Here is a 14,807-nt window from a genome sequence, read left to right as displayed (position 1 = left end):
AGAGCATAAGAAATATCTTGCTGCGTTTTGTAAATGCAGATCTAAAATGCTTCTTATTGTAATATCTGCTCAGCATCAAACTTATTTTATGCCTGTTGCACATCTCTCAGATGAGAATTCAATGAAGGGCATTCTATCAAAAGACAGCACTCTGACTGATATGTAGCTACTTTTCTCTGTGTAGCCAGACTACTTTTCTCTGTGTAGACTACTTTTCTCAGGTGAAATGCAAGATTAACTTCAAACAAAACAATAGAGTAAACAGCTACATTTCCTATGATAAACATTAGCTTTGCAAAAAAAAATACAACTTATTTTTCATTGTAAGCTCATTAAGGAAAACTATAGTTGCATGTCCCTGATCATCATTGAAGCAACAACAAAAACACAGACATTAATTACACAGCTGGATGCACCTGCTCCCGCTTTCTCACGTTGTGCCATTTACAAACAAACAGGTGACTGGCTCAGCTGTTCTTTGGAACTACAGTAAACTTCATAATGTAAAATAATGTGAGGTAAAAAGAAGAATGCGATCTGCTTTATCTCGTAACGTATTGCACAAGTTGACTGCAGTTGTTTATTTAAAGTAGATATATTTTAATATTTGTATTAGAAATACCATCCATTGGCTATTTCCAAATACCCCAGTATATGGTATACTGCCCAAGCCTAATCTATAACGCCTTTAAACACTCATACAGCACTGCGTCTAATTTATTGTAACATCTAGGCCAACTGTGTCTTCACAGTTCAAGGGATTTGACAAGTCTTGTTCAACCAGAGGTAGAGTATATATAATTTTATTTGACATATCTATTAAAATCTGATAAACAATTCAACAGTCCTGCGCTGCTTTTAAACAAATGAAGCACTAAAATTCAGACAGAGTTCTGGATGTAAGGGCTGACAGATTTATAAAAACAAAGTACAAGTCAAAAGTTTGGACACACCTACTCATTAAAGGCTTTTTCCTTATTTTTACAATTTTCTACATTGTAGAATAATAGTGACGACATCAACAATATGAAATAACACATATGGAATCATGTAGTAACCAAAGAAGTGTTAAAATATATTTGGGCAGATTTCCACCAGTCCATTGTCCCATTGCTCGTGTCTCTTGGCCCAAGCAAGTCTCTTCTTATTATTTGTGTCCTTTAGTGGGGGTTTCTTTACAACAAATCGACCTTGAAGGCCTGATTCACACAGTCTCCTCTGAACAGATGATGTTGAGATGTGTCTTACTTGAACTCTGTGAAGCATTTATTTGGGCTGCAATTTCTGAGACTGGTAACTCTAATGAACTTATCCTCTGCAGTAGAGGTAACTCTGGGTCTTCCTTTCCTGTGGCAGTCCTCATGAGAGACAGTTTCATCATAGCGCTTGATGGTTTTTGCAACTGCACTTGAAGAAACTTTCACAGTTCTTGAAATGTTCCGGATTGACTGACCTTCATGTCTTAAAGTAATAATGGACTGTCGTTTCTCTTTGCTTATTTGAACTGTTCTTGCCATAATATGGACTTGGTCTACTGCCAAATAGGGCTATCTTCTGTATACCAAACCTACCTTGTCACAACACAGAAATTCCACAAATTAACTTTTAACAAGGCACACCTGTTAATTGAAATGTGTTCCAGGTGATTATCTCATGAAGCTGTTTGAAAGAAAGCTTTGCACACTATTTTCAATCACCAAGGGTGGCTACTTTGAAGAATCTCAAATATATATTTTTATTTGTTTAACACTTTTTTGGTTACTACATGATTCCATATGTGTTATTCCATATACGGCTGTGGCTGCCAAGAAAGTGGTCATTGAAGTAGAGGGCATGCCAAGTTGGTAAGAGTTAGAAAAGCCCTCCAAATATGGCGTAGACCAACTATTTTAATTTTAGAGGCAGGTCTTGGCATCAAATTCACAATAAGTAAGATGCAATGCTCTCTACAATGTTTCAATGCAGAATTGTAATGTCTTGGTCATTGAGATGAACAACATTTACATGTACAGTACAGGCAGTGACTTGACCCATTACTTTAGACAATCAGTATATTCCCTTTGAACAGATACCCATTGTGGGATTAGCTATACATATCTTGGCCGTCCATCACTTGTTTTTTTTTTACGTAAATGTGTTTGCAGATTATGAAAATATGGATCAATTGTTTGATTTTAGAATATATTTTTGCAGCTGTAGGTGATGCTGGTCCTAGAGCTGGAGATGGGCCTGGAGATGAAGCTGGGCCTGTTGCTAGAGCTGGATTGTGGCCTATAGTTTGTGCTGCACCTTGGCCTTTAACTGGAGATTGAGCCGTTGTTGGGGCTGGAGGTTGGGCTAGGAGAGGAGCTAAGGTAATGGATGGAGCTGGCTGTTGGGCTGTGACTGGAGCTGGCTGTTGGGCTGTGACTGGAGCTGGCTGTTGGGCTGACGCTGGAGCTGGCTGTTGGGCTGACGCTGGAGCTGGATGTTGGGCTGACCATGGAGCTGAGGGTTGGGTTGAGGCTGGAGCTGAGGGTTGGGCTGAGGCTGGAGGTTGCTACTGTAATAATATACAGTGCCTTCGGAAAGTATTCACACCCATTGACTTTTTCCACATGTTGTTAGGTTACTGCCTTATTCTAAAATGTTTTTATTTTTTTATTCCCTCATTAATCGACACACTATACCCCATAATGACAAAGCAAAAACAGGTTTTTAGAAACGTGAGCTAATCTTTTAAAAATTATAAACGGAAATATCACATTTATATAAGTATTCAGACCCTTTACACCGTACTTTGTTGAAGCACCTTTGGCAGCAATTACAACCTCAAGTATTTTTGGGTATGATGCTACAAGCTTGGCAAATCTGTATTTGGGGAGTTTATCCCATTCTTCTAAGATCCTCTCAGGCTTTCTCAGGTTGGGTGGGGAGCATTGCTGCACAGTTATTTTCAGGTCTCTCCAGAGATGTTCGATTGGGTTCAAGTCCACGCTGTAGCTGGGCCAATCAAGGACATTGAGACTTGTCTTGAAGCAACTCCTACATTGTCATGGCTGTGTGTTTAGGGTCATTGTCCTGTTGGAAGGTGAACCTTCACCCCAGTCTGAGGTCCTAAGCGCTCTGGAGCGGGTTTTCATCAAGGATATCTCTGTATTTTGCTTTGTTCATCTTTGCCTCGATCCTGATTAGTCTCCCAGTCCATGCCGCTGAGGAACATCCACACGTCATAATGCTGCCACCACCATGCTTCACCATAGGGATGGTGCCACGTTTCCTCCAGACGTGACGCTTGGCATTCAGGTCAAAGAGTTCAATCTTGGTTTCATCAGACCAGAGAATCTTGTTTCATGGTTTGAGAGTCTTTAGGTGCCTTTGGTAAACTCCAAGCGGGCTGTTATGTGCCTTTTACTGAGGAGTGGCTTCCATCTGGTCACTCTACCATAAAGGCCTGATTGGTGGAGTGCTGCAGAGATGGTTGTCCTTCTGGAAGGTTCTACCATCTCCACAGAGGAACTCTGAAGTTCTGTCAGAGTGACCATCGGCTTCTTAGCCACCTCCCTGACCAAGGCCCTTCTCGCCCGATTGCTCAGTTTGGCCGGGCGGCCTACTCTAGGAAGAGTCTTGGTGGTCCCAAACTTCCATTTAAGAATTATGGAGGCCACTGTGTTGTTAGGGACCTTCAATGCTGCAGAAATGTTTTGGTACCCTGCCCCAGATCTGTGCATCGACACAATCTCGACACAAAGTGTCGGAGCTCTATGGACAATTCCTTCTACCTCATGGTTTGGTTTTTGACATGCTCTGACATGCAATGTCAACTGTGGGACATTACATAGACAGGTGTGTGCCTTTCCAAATCATGTCCAATCAATTGAATCCACCACCAGGTGGAATACTATCAAATTGTAGAAATGGAAACAATCGAAACAGGATGCACCTGAGCTAAATTTAGTCTTATAGCAATGGGTCTGAATACTTATGTAAAAAAGGTATCTGTTTTTATTTTATAAGACTTTTGCAAAAACTAATAAAATCTTGTTATCGCTTTGTCATTATGGGGTATTCTGTGTAGATTGATGAGAAAAAGAATGCATTTCATCCATTTTAAAATAAGGCTGTAACGTAACAAAATGTGGAAAGGTCAAGGGGTCCTAACACTTTCCGAATGCACTGTACATACAGTACCTGGTACCATCAGTGACCTGAAATGTAAAGTACAATCAGAAACCATAATGAGCATTACAATGGGTGATGATGATGATGATGATGAATTAAGGTACTGTAGAACAAACTACAATTATCTGTTTTTAACCCTGTTTGGGCAACTGTCTGCAACTACAAAGAAGTGGTGTTTAACAGAATAAATGATAAAGAAAATGTTTTCTTCATTACCTGACAGTCAGCATTACGAGCATAGGCATGAAAGGCTGGCACTGCAAATGTGGGGTCCACCATCAGATCGGGACTGTTTTTCTAAATGGAAAAATAATTTAGTGTAGGAGCAGGTCTTTTGTGAATTTCTGTGTAAAACATTACAAAGCAGGTATGAAGCAATCAGTTTCAAGCCATTCATAAAACCACATCATGAATTCATGAATCTCTTACTACGGGGTGGTGGTTAAATATTCTATACATTATCTAATGTATTGTTGACATAGGTCAATCTATCAATTTTACCTGTAAAAGAGGCTTCAGCTGGAAAGCAATGTCATAGTGAAGAAGCGTTGTGATGTTTGGTCCCTGCATTGCTTCTCGGTCCCCAGCAGGAACACAGCATTTGCAAGCCTTAAATGACATTCAAGTTCAACATCAGTCATCGTAGCCAATGTGATGTATAACAAAAATGTATCAACTAAACCTTAGCCTCCATCCACATACTTCTATCCTGTCTTCAGGTTCAGGAATTTCTGCCATTCCTTACACACCAGTTACGTCCAGGTTTTGGATCGCAGCGCATCCCTGGGTTGAAATTCTGGGCACCCCTGGAAATGAAGTGAATAAGCATGAGTGGAAAAAATTCCTCCATGTTCACTAAGCAGTTCATGTAATCTGTAAAAAAAGAAAAATAAGAAAAAAAGGACAATAGTCCAATGATAGTCGTATCGCCAAGGATAAATGGCTTCTCCCTGATTTCAATCAAACCTTTCAACATTAGCCCAGCTGTTGGTTACACACAAAAAACAGACATCACACAAGTCACACAGAAGAGGGTTAGTGAAACTAACCGATTGTGAGATACATCTCATTCCTCAAAATCCAGTATACCTCAGTTGGTGTGTCTGATGCTCCTACTGATCAGTCAACTTTGTCTTGGTCACAAAATCGAATCAAACTTTATTTGTCTCATGTGCCGAATACAACAATAGAATAGACCTTATTGTGAAATGCTTACCAAAGAACCGCTCAACGTGTTTGGGACCATCAATGCTGGTCACAGACAATCTTTTCATGGAGAGCCCAAATAGTGCACAAGCTGCAATAATTTGATGAATGTTTTCTTTTAAAAAATGATGCAAATAATGAATTATACAAAATGATTAGGAATACAGGAAATGTACATTTGCATGGGTATTACTTAAACCCCTTTGCTCTTTGGGAAGCATAGGTAATTTACACTGTAGTTTATTTGTGATTGTATCTGTAATCGGTAGAATCCACTAAGGGGACGATTGGTCCGCCTAACTTTACCAGAGCCCCATTATCCAGCGTGTGATGGATCCAGACAGGCCTTCATGGCAGCCTGGGTGGCAAAACCACCCACAAAACTTTGCCCTGCCTGGGAATCCCGTACCTCAGCTGTTTCCGCCTCCCACAACTTGGATGAGGGGTTAGGTTTTTCAGAGGCTTGCAGTGGTATTGCTGCATAAGATTACTGTTTGGCAAGGCAGTGATAGTTGTCTTTTTTATAGATCTTCTGAGGTGGTAGGATCCAGATATATTTCCCCTAAACAATTATGAACCACATTAAATTCAAAATATATGAGGACAAATAAGAATCTTAGCTTCCTGAAACTTTATGGTTGTTCCTTAATTGTTATCATTGACATACCAGTGGACAGAGAACACACTTTGTTCCGTCTGAGGTAAGTGGTGCCAACTTCCTGACAGTCTCTTGTTCAAACTGCCAGCGTTTGAACTTCTCAAATGACTCATTTGTGAGCTTCCGTTAGAGCTCAAATGTCTGAAGATAACTACTCCTCATAGAAAGAAACACTTGCATGTATAGTTTGATTTTCAATTTAAAATACAATAACTACCTACCAGTATGCATTGGATTTATGGAAAGTCAAGCTAATCCCCCTCAAAGACACCCCACACTCCAGCTGCAGGAGTTCCACTGAAATTACTGCTTGCGGCTGATTGGTGGGTGGCAGGCCAGAGTCTGTAGCGGATCAGGGTGACAGGTTCCAGCTCACAGCTGCAAACTGCAGCCAGACGTCATGAGCTCTTCCTGAAATGAGGACATTCCATTTCTTAGATTGCATTGCTAAGCATTACATCCGATGTTGGTGAGATGCATGTCTTAAAAATGTTCAAAATGACTTCATATTTTCATCATAACAACAGAGTGAACAGGGTTATAGTAAACTAGATCAAATTAAATCTAAATCAAAGTTGCGCAGGAATACAGCGTATTGTGCACAATACATTGAAATAAGTAGATAACTTCAGTATATTAAGTACAGATCAGTAGGTGCCATAGCAGCAAAGAGTTTTCATCAACAGTCTTATTGCTTGGAAGGTGAAACTGTCTCTGTTCATGGTGCTACTACACTTGATGTTCTGATACAGTTTGTTAGGAGCCAGACATCTCAGTTTCCAATTTTGATATAAGGCCTACCTCTAACTTCAACAACAGTCACAAGACGGTTGTACTGGCTGTGACAGTCATGGCCATCTTGTCTCGTCCACTCCCATCGTAGGCCCACCAGGACACATGGGATGAACTGCCCTTACTAAGAAAGACAGACAGACATAAAGCTGTTGTAGAACAGACTACAGTAGCTGCAGATTTGAAACTACACGATCAGGGGAATATTGCATTACACAAGTTGTTTGTAAATTAAAAATCAACTTGGTGCTTGGAATGACAGATTTAGTCACATTTACATTACCACTGCAGGGAACAGTAACTGTTTTAGAAACTGAACTGTGTGTACATGAACATTTTTGACTGTGAAGCAGTTTTTAAGGCAGAAGTTAACAGGTTTGTTGACATAACATGAAATACATTACCTTCCATAACTCCAACTGGTGGAGAATGTGTTGTGAGTTCTCACAGCACAGGTGGCACAGAAATATTTATCTGAGCCACAATCCCCACAGCGCCATAGCTCAACCTCCTCCAAATATCCACACACATTGCAGATGGCATTGGGTGGAGGACATTCAAGTTCCAATGCAGGCATGTGGAGTGGCTCCCACAAGCCCTTCCAGGCCTCAACATCCGCTGCCTTCCTTTTTTTATGCTGGTTAAGGTGGAGGAGGCGCGTCACTGCAGCTGGGCACAACTTCCGCTGCAGAAGGAACCGGCTCTGTTCTCCCAGTACTCTCTAGATAGCAGTGACAATTGTTACTGAGTGGACTATCCTGGTTAAATTAAGTTTAACAGAACTGAACAGAGAAACTTTCTCTTCTATCCAAGTTGATGGCAGGGGTATATGTGCTACCACGCTTCTAGTCAAGTCTCTGTATACCAACGTGTCTCTTTTTCATCACACCTCTAGTCAGGTCTCTGTATACCAACGTGTCTCTTTTTCATTACACCTCTAGTCAGGTCTCTGTATACCAACGTGTCTCTTTTTCATCACACCTCTAGTCAGGTCTCTGTATACCAACGTGTCTCTTTTTCATCACACCTCTAGTCAGGTCTCTGTAAAGCAGCGTATCTCTTTTTCATTACACCTCTAGTCAGGTCTCTGTAAAGCAGCGTGGCTCTTTTTCATCACACCTCTAGTCGGGTCTCTGTAAAGCAGCGTGGCTCTTTTTCATTACACCTCTAGTCAGGTCTCTGTAAAGCAGCGTGGTTCTTTTTCATTACACCTCTAGTCAGGTCTCTGTATACCAACGTGGCTCTTTTTCATTACACCTCTAGTCAGGTCTCTGTAAAGCAGCGTGGCTCTTTTTCTTCTAAAAGATGACAAGAAAAACAAGACAAGGACAACTAAGTTTGGTTAATTCTAAATAAAGATATCATTTGAATTACATTTAAATGATCTGATACATAGGACACAATTCTATATCATAATGCATGTCTAGTGGAGTTACTTTGCAGTCATTCAATTATTTTCTTATAGAGAATCTAAAGACAGTTATGGGTAGGAATTATGGGTTGTGCTTCGCATTGGACATAAATCATCCGAAATTGGCTCCAGAGATAGATGATAACACATCTTTGGGCTTCAACAAGCATGGGACAGGAATATATTGGGCATCTTGGCTAATGGATGATTATTGTTGGAATTGTTATAATGTACTATCTAATACTTGCCTCGTCCAGTGGTTTTGAACAGTCTGGCCTTAATGTAGATGTACTCTTATAACCACCCCTCAGAGCCTGGATCCTCTCTAGGTTTCTTCCAACAGATCCACAGATGTTGCCATTTCTATTGCACTCCACACTTCCCTTTCCCACCTGGACAAAAGGAACACCTATGTGAGAATGCTATTCATTGACTACAGCTCAGTGTTCAACACCATATTGCCCTCAAAATTCATCACTAAGCTAAGGACCCTGGGACTAAACACCTCACTCTGCAACTGGATCCTGGACTTCTTGACGGGCCGTCCCCAGGTGGTAAGCGTAGGTAACAACACATCCACCACTCTGATCCTCAACACGGGGACTCCTCAGGGGTGCGTGCTCATTCCGCTCCTGTACTCCAGGTTCACTCATGACTACACGGCCAGGCATGACTCCAACACCATCATTAATTTTGCCGATGACACAACAGTGTTAGGCCTGATCACCGACAACAATGAGACTATAGGGAGGAGGTCAGAGACCTGACCGTATGGTGCAAGGACAACAACCTCTCCCTCAACGTGAGCAAGACAAAGGAGATTATTGTGGACTACAGGATAAGGAGGACTGAGCACGCCCTCATTCTCATCGACGGGGCTGTAGTGGAGAAGGTTGAGAACTTCAAGTTCCTTGGCGTCCACATCACCAACAAACTAACATGGTCCAAAGTTCAAACACACCAAAACCGTCGTGAAGAGGGCACGACAAAACCTATTCACCCTCAGGAGACAAGATTTGGCATGGGTCCTCAGATCCTCAAAAGGTTCTACAGCTGCACCATCTAGAGCATCCTGATGGGTTGCATCACTACCTGGTATGACAACTGCTCGGCCTCCGACCGCAAGGCACTACAGAGGGTAGTGTGTATGGCCCAGTACATCACTGGGGCCAAGCTTCCTGCCATCCAGGACTTCTATACCAGGCGGTGTCAGAGGAAGAACCCTCCCAAAAAAAGACTCCAGCCACCCTAGTCATAGACTGTTCTTTCTGCTACCGCACAGCAAGCAGTACCAGAGTGCCAAGTCTCGGTCCAAGAGGATTCTAACCAGCTTCTACCCCTAAGCCATAAGACTCCTGAACATCTAATCAAATGGCTACCCAGACTATTTGCATTGCCCCCCTCCCCTTTTACGCTGCTGCTACTCTCTATTATTATCTATGCATAGATAATGTGTACAAGTAGGTTATCTCAATTACCTCGACTAACCGGTGCACCTGCACTTGACTCTGTGCCGGTACTCCCTGTATATAGCCTCAATATTATTATTTTGCTGCTGCTCTTTAATTATTTATTTCTTATTTTCTTTAGGTATTTTTCTTTAAACTGCATTGTTGATTAAGGGCTTGTAAGTAAGCATTTCACTGTAAGGTCTAAACCTATTCTATATGGCTCATGTGACAAATACAATTTGATTTGAATGGGGGCAGTCAGGAGTCATCAGGCCGGGTAGTCCGGAGGCATCATCTACGTTATACCAGTAGATGATGTAGTTATAGGCTTGGACCTTCAGCAAATGACTTGTGTGAGAATAATAAAGACACAGATGAGCCTTGTCTAGAATAGCCACCTGAGCTGTGAAATAGAAAGTAAATATGAATAAGGCTACGCCTGTTCTGATATCTAAATAGGCCATGCTGTTTGTTGTGTGTTATTTCATCGCCATATAATTGCATAATACATTGTTATAGCCGCATGGGACTATTATGGTGATCATGTAATGTAATGTATCACACTTTTTCCAGTATTTGGGAACACGGACCATAGGCCTTATATTGGGCATTTTGACTATTGTCTTTGTGAATTCCACTCTGTGGAATGTAGGCTTGCTATAGCCATTTGTGTTGCACCACGTCATCACGCAGAGGCTAGGTCCATATCAATAAATGAGACAAAACAAAATATTGATTAAGTCTTGGCTTATAACCTGTCCTGAGTAAAATAGCCAAGGGGTTCCAAATGGTCAAGACTATATATAGCCTATTCTTATTGCCAGATATGTTTACCCTATCAGCCACTGCATGTCTTCAACTATTTTGTTTAACATTTATTTAGAGGCTATATTTATAGCCCTGTGAGCTAAGACCTCTTTTTAAGGGGAGCACTATAATAAAAACAGTTCTAAAACACATTGAGTTCTAAAATTATTCTGCACAACACCAGTACGCAAAATGATAGCCTAAATTGCAATGCCTACAAGTTGAAGGCCAATTTATTTTTTGGGGGGATAGGCCTAAATGAAACATTTAATTGTCAAAATTATAGGCTAAAGAACTTTTGAGAATTTAGATAATTGTGTATACATATGGATTTCAATAGACAAATGGATGACTGTTCTATTCTCTTTGATTTAGTTCCTATTGCAACTCAGACCAAATGGATGACATACTGACTGAACTGAATGAAGGATGAATTAAATGTTCAAACATGTTTGAATGACGAGTTGCACGCATCATGCAGGCTCTGCACTTTATTTGGCTAGTAGGCAAATAGACCTATAAGGGCACAAGGCGAGACCCAAATGCAGACAGGAGGCAGATGGTTTAAGTCTTGGATATTTATTAATAATCCAAAAGGGTTAGGCATGAGAATGGTTGTGGACAGGCAAAAGGTCAAAACCAGTTCAAAGTCCAGGAGGTACAGTGTGGCAGGCAGGTTAGAGGTCAGGGCAGGCAGAATGGTTAGGCAGGCATCCAGAAAACAGGCAATGGTCAAAACCCGTTCAAAGTCCAGGAGGTACAGCGTGGCAGGCAGGCTAGAGGTCAGGGCAGGCAGAATGGTTAGGCAGGCAGGTACAGAGTCCAGAAAACAGGCAAGGGTCAAAACCGGGAGGACTAGCAAAAAAGAATAGAAAAGGCAGGAGCACAGGAAAAACACTCTGTTTGACTTGGAACATACAAGATGAACTGGCACAGAGAGACAGGAAACACAGAGATAAATACACTGAGGAAAATAAGTGACACCTGGAGGGGGTGGAGACAATCACAGGGACAGGTGAAACAGATCAGGGCGTGACAAGACCTACATTAAGGGTATAATGACTCTATGGCTGCATGCCTCCAGCAGGGCATCTTCTGAGGCTGAGAGGTGCTTTTCTGAAGGTGCATGGTGCTGTGGTGCTGCATTGAGATCACAAGCTCTTCAACTGGGCAGCAGTGTCACGATGGAGGGAATAGTCTATACAGAGAATACCTAACACCACTGCAACAGAGTTATTGTAAAGTGTAGGAATAAGTTCATGCCAGACTTAGCCTATGTTTAACCTCTCCCTTGTTCATTTCAAAGTCCATATGTTCATGACCCGATTCGTATAAATCACGTTAAATTATTTGATTTCACATTAACCCCTCCTACAGAATATGCTTTGGCAAAATTTGGAGTGTTGTAATAAATATCAAAATATTCTATAAAAAAAGTTTTTTGTTGTTGCTTTGTGTTATTATGCAATTATTAATGGGCATGTTTAGGTCATTACATTTTATTAATGGACATGTTTAGGTAATTAAATTTGAAGTTATCAATTGTGATCATGGTCACAGCTCTATTGCAAATGTATCATTCTCTACATTTAATATCAGTTTCATTGTAGACTTTTCCCTGAAATGAGATGTTGGCCTTTCACAGGGCTACAGGCTTCCTGCATCTAGCTCAGCAAACCATGGCAAAGTTGAATTGCAATTATAAACCCAGATTTTAGTCAGTAGCCTATGCCTATAACAAGTCAATCTCGCAAATATTCCCAACATCTGACACATAATAACAGCACAATTGCCAGAAAATAGCCTAACATTTGTATTTGGAAGTTTGTCCAAGTTTTTCTTGCACAGAGATTGAGATATCCTCAGTCCAACTTTCATCACTCAAACTCTCCTGACGGATTTATCTGATTGGTTGAAAGCCATGGTATATCAGACATGTACCAGAGGAATGACAAAAACATACGTTTTACTATTCTAATTATGTTGGTAACCAGTTTATAATAGCAATAAGGCATCTCAGGGGTTTGTGGTATATGGCCAATATACCACGGCTAAGGACTGTTCTTTGTGGTATATGGCCAATATACCACGGCTAAGGGCTGTTCTTTGTGGTATATGGTCAATATACCACGGCTAAGGGCTGTTCTTTGTGGTATATGGTCAATATACCATGGCTAAGGGCTGTTCTTTGTGGTTTATGGTCAATATACCATGGCTAAGGGCTATGTCCTAAGAACAGCCCCTAGCCGTGGTATATTAGCCATATACCACACCTCCTAAGGCCTTATTGCTTAATCATAGCAGTCAAAAGATGTTAAATCGACATCCATTGATGGAAAATTATCTGGAGAGTTTAGTAAGGGAGATTTATATTTTCTCTTGCAACATATTCCTAAACTTGTAATAATTATTATTTTAATGGAAAACTGAATTTTGTTTCTTAGACTATGTCATTAAAAATTACGTTGAAATTAATTCTTAATACGCTCGATAACGTTATGGAAAAAGGGTTTATTGGATAAATGTGGCAACTTCTCTCTTACTGCACAAATTTTTGGGCGGACAGTTTTCAGGCCTTGTGGCCAGATATTCAGAATTATACCAATGAAATGTGTTATCTGTGATGTTATCGTTCATTAGCAAGCTAAAGTTAGCTGGCTTGCAGGAAGTCACCAGTTTTCTGGAGAAGTCTGATAAAGAGCGTGTTTTGGATTTCCTTTAACTGGAACAGAGGATTTCAGTGAAGCAACATCATAAGGAGCAGCAGGCAAAAGGGGAGGCAGACCCAACTTCTGCCTCAAAAGCATACACATTAAAAAAATAGATATTATGGTACTGCTTTTGTAATATGCTTTTGTAATATCTAAAAGGATACATTACTTTGCTAGCAGCTCAGCTGTCATTTTAATCCATAGAGACGTGAAGGAGAAGCTCGTCGGATGTTGATCTCTTCTCGGCTGGGTCCTCATTTGGGACCAAAGTTCCTTGTTGTAGGATGCGTGTCTTCTATTCAGAGTTGCAAAGAAAAAGACGTATCTCAGACTGGTCAATGAAAATAAATGATTAAGATGGGCAAAAGAACACAGACACTGGGCAGAGGAACTCTGCCTAGAAGACAAGCATTCCGGAGTCGCCTCTCCACTGTTGACGTTGAGACTGGTGTTTTGCGGGTACTATTTAGTGAAGCTGTCAGTTTAGGACTTGTGAGGCATCTTTTTCTCAAACTAGACACTCTAATGTACTTGTCCTCTTGCTCAGTTGTGCACCGGGACCTCCCACTCCTCTTTCTATTCTGCTTAAAGTCAGTTTGCACTGTTCTGTGGAGGGAGTAGTACACAGCGTTGTACCAGGTCTTCAGTTGCTTGGCAATTTCTTGCATGTAATAGCCTTCATTTCTCAGAACAAGAATAGACTGACGAGTTTCAGAAGAAAGGTCTCTGTTTCTAGCCATTTTCAGCCTGTAATTGAATCCCCAAATGCTGATGCTCCAGATTCTTAAATAGTCTAAAGAAGGCCAGTTTTATTGCTTTTTTAATCAGAACAGTTTTCAGCTGTGCTAACATAATTGCAAAATGGGTTTTCTAATGATCAATTAGCCTTTTAAAATGATAAACTTGGATTAGCTAACACAACGTGCCATTGGAACACAGGAGTGATGGTGGCTGATAATAGGCCTCTGTACGCCTATGTAGATATTCCATAAAATAATCTGCCGTTTCCAGCTACAGTAGTCATTTACAACATTAACAATGTCTACACTGTATTTCTGATCAATTTGATGTTGTTTTAATGGGTAAAAATGATGTGATTTTCTTTCAAAAATGATGACATTTCTAAGTGACCCCAAACTTTTCAATGGTAGTGTATGTTCTTCTTTAATGCAGGGTGGGACCAATCAAAAATCAAAATGTACATCACCCTCAATCGAGTACACAACATTGCACCAGAAAATGTGAAGGTCACTTTACAGAGAGATAGGGCTATGCTTTTGTCATGTTACAATGATAAATGTTTCAATCCCCTTTCATCTCTTCATCAACACTGCCTAAGTTTAAATTTGTATAATGTGTCTTCATTTTTTCCTATTACAGGTATTTTGTTTTACTTTTAAAATATTTGGATGGGAAGAACCATCAAATGACTATCAACAATTTTCTTTATACTATTGATGTTCAGAACAGCTCTAAAAAGGTGTTTTATTGTTTTAGATTTTCATCATGTTTGTGGACCACAATACCTTTGCTGCATTGTCTTATGTAGGCAAAGTCTGTAAATGACACCTCTCGTGATATCCTTCTTTTTTATAGGTTAAAACTGATAT

At 40.6% G+C, this 14,807-nt stretch overlaps 2 long non-coding RNA genes across 2 annotated transcripts; both read right to left on the bottom strand.

The window, feature by feature from the left end:
* Positions 1–796: 796 nt before the first annotated feature.
* LOC135514115 (uncharacterized) lies at positions 797–8,258 on the bottom strand. Its single transcript, XR_010451635.1, has 7 exons — positions 7,222–8,258; positions 6,827–6,941; positions 6,247–6,436; positions 4,864–4,967; positions 4,663–4,770; positions 4,378–4,458; positions 797–4,187 (listed from the first exon to the last, which is right to left on the bottom strand). It is a non-coding gene; the product is annotated as an uncharacterized LOC135514115 (long non-coding RNA).
* Positions 8,259–8,476: 218 nt separating this feature from the next.
* LOC135514120 (uncharacterized) lies at positions 8,477–13,786 on the bottom strand. The gene is made up of 2 exons (XR_010451636.1): positions 13,367–13,786; positions 8,477–8,620 (listed from the first exon to the last, which is right to left on the bottom strand). It is a non-coding gene; the product is annotated as an uncharacterized LOC135514120 (long non-coding RNA).
* Positions 13,787–14,807: the final 1,021 nt, after the last annotated feature.

The sequence above is a fragment of the Oncorhynchus masou genome, chromosome 3 (genome assembly GCF_036934945.1).
Source record: "Oncorhynchus masou masou isolate Uvic2021 chromosome 3, UVic_Omas_1.1, whole genome shotgun sequence".
NCBI lineage: Eukaryota > Metazoa > Chordata > Actinopteri > Salmoniformes > Salmonidae > Oncorhynchus > Oncorhynchus masou.
The sequence above is the reverse complement of the archived record's forward strand: the minus strand, read 5'-3'. Positions and strand labels throughout refer to the sequence as shown.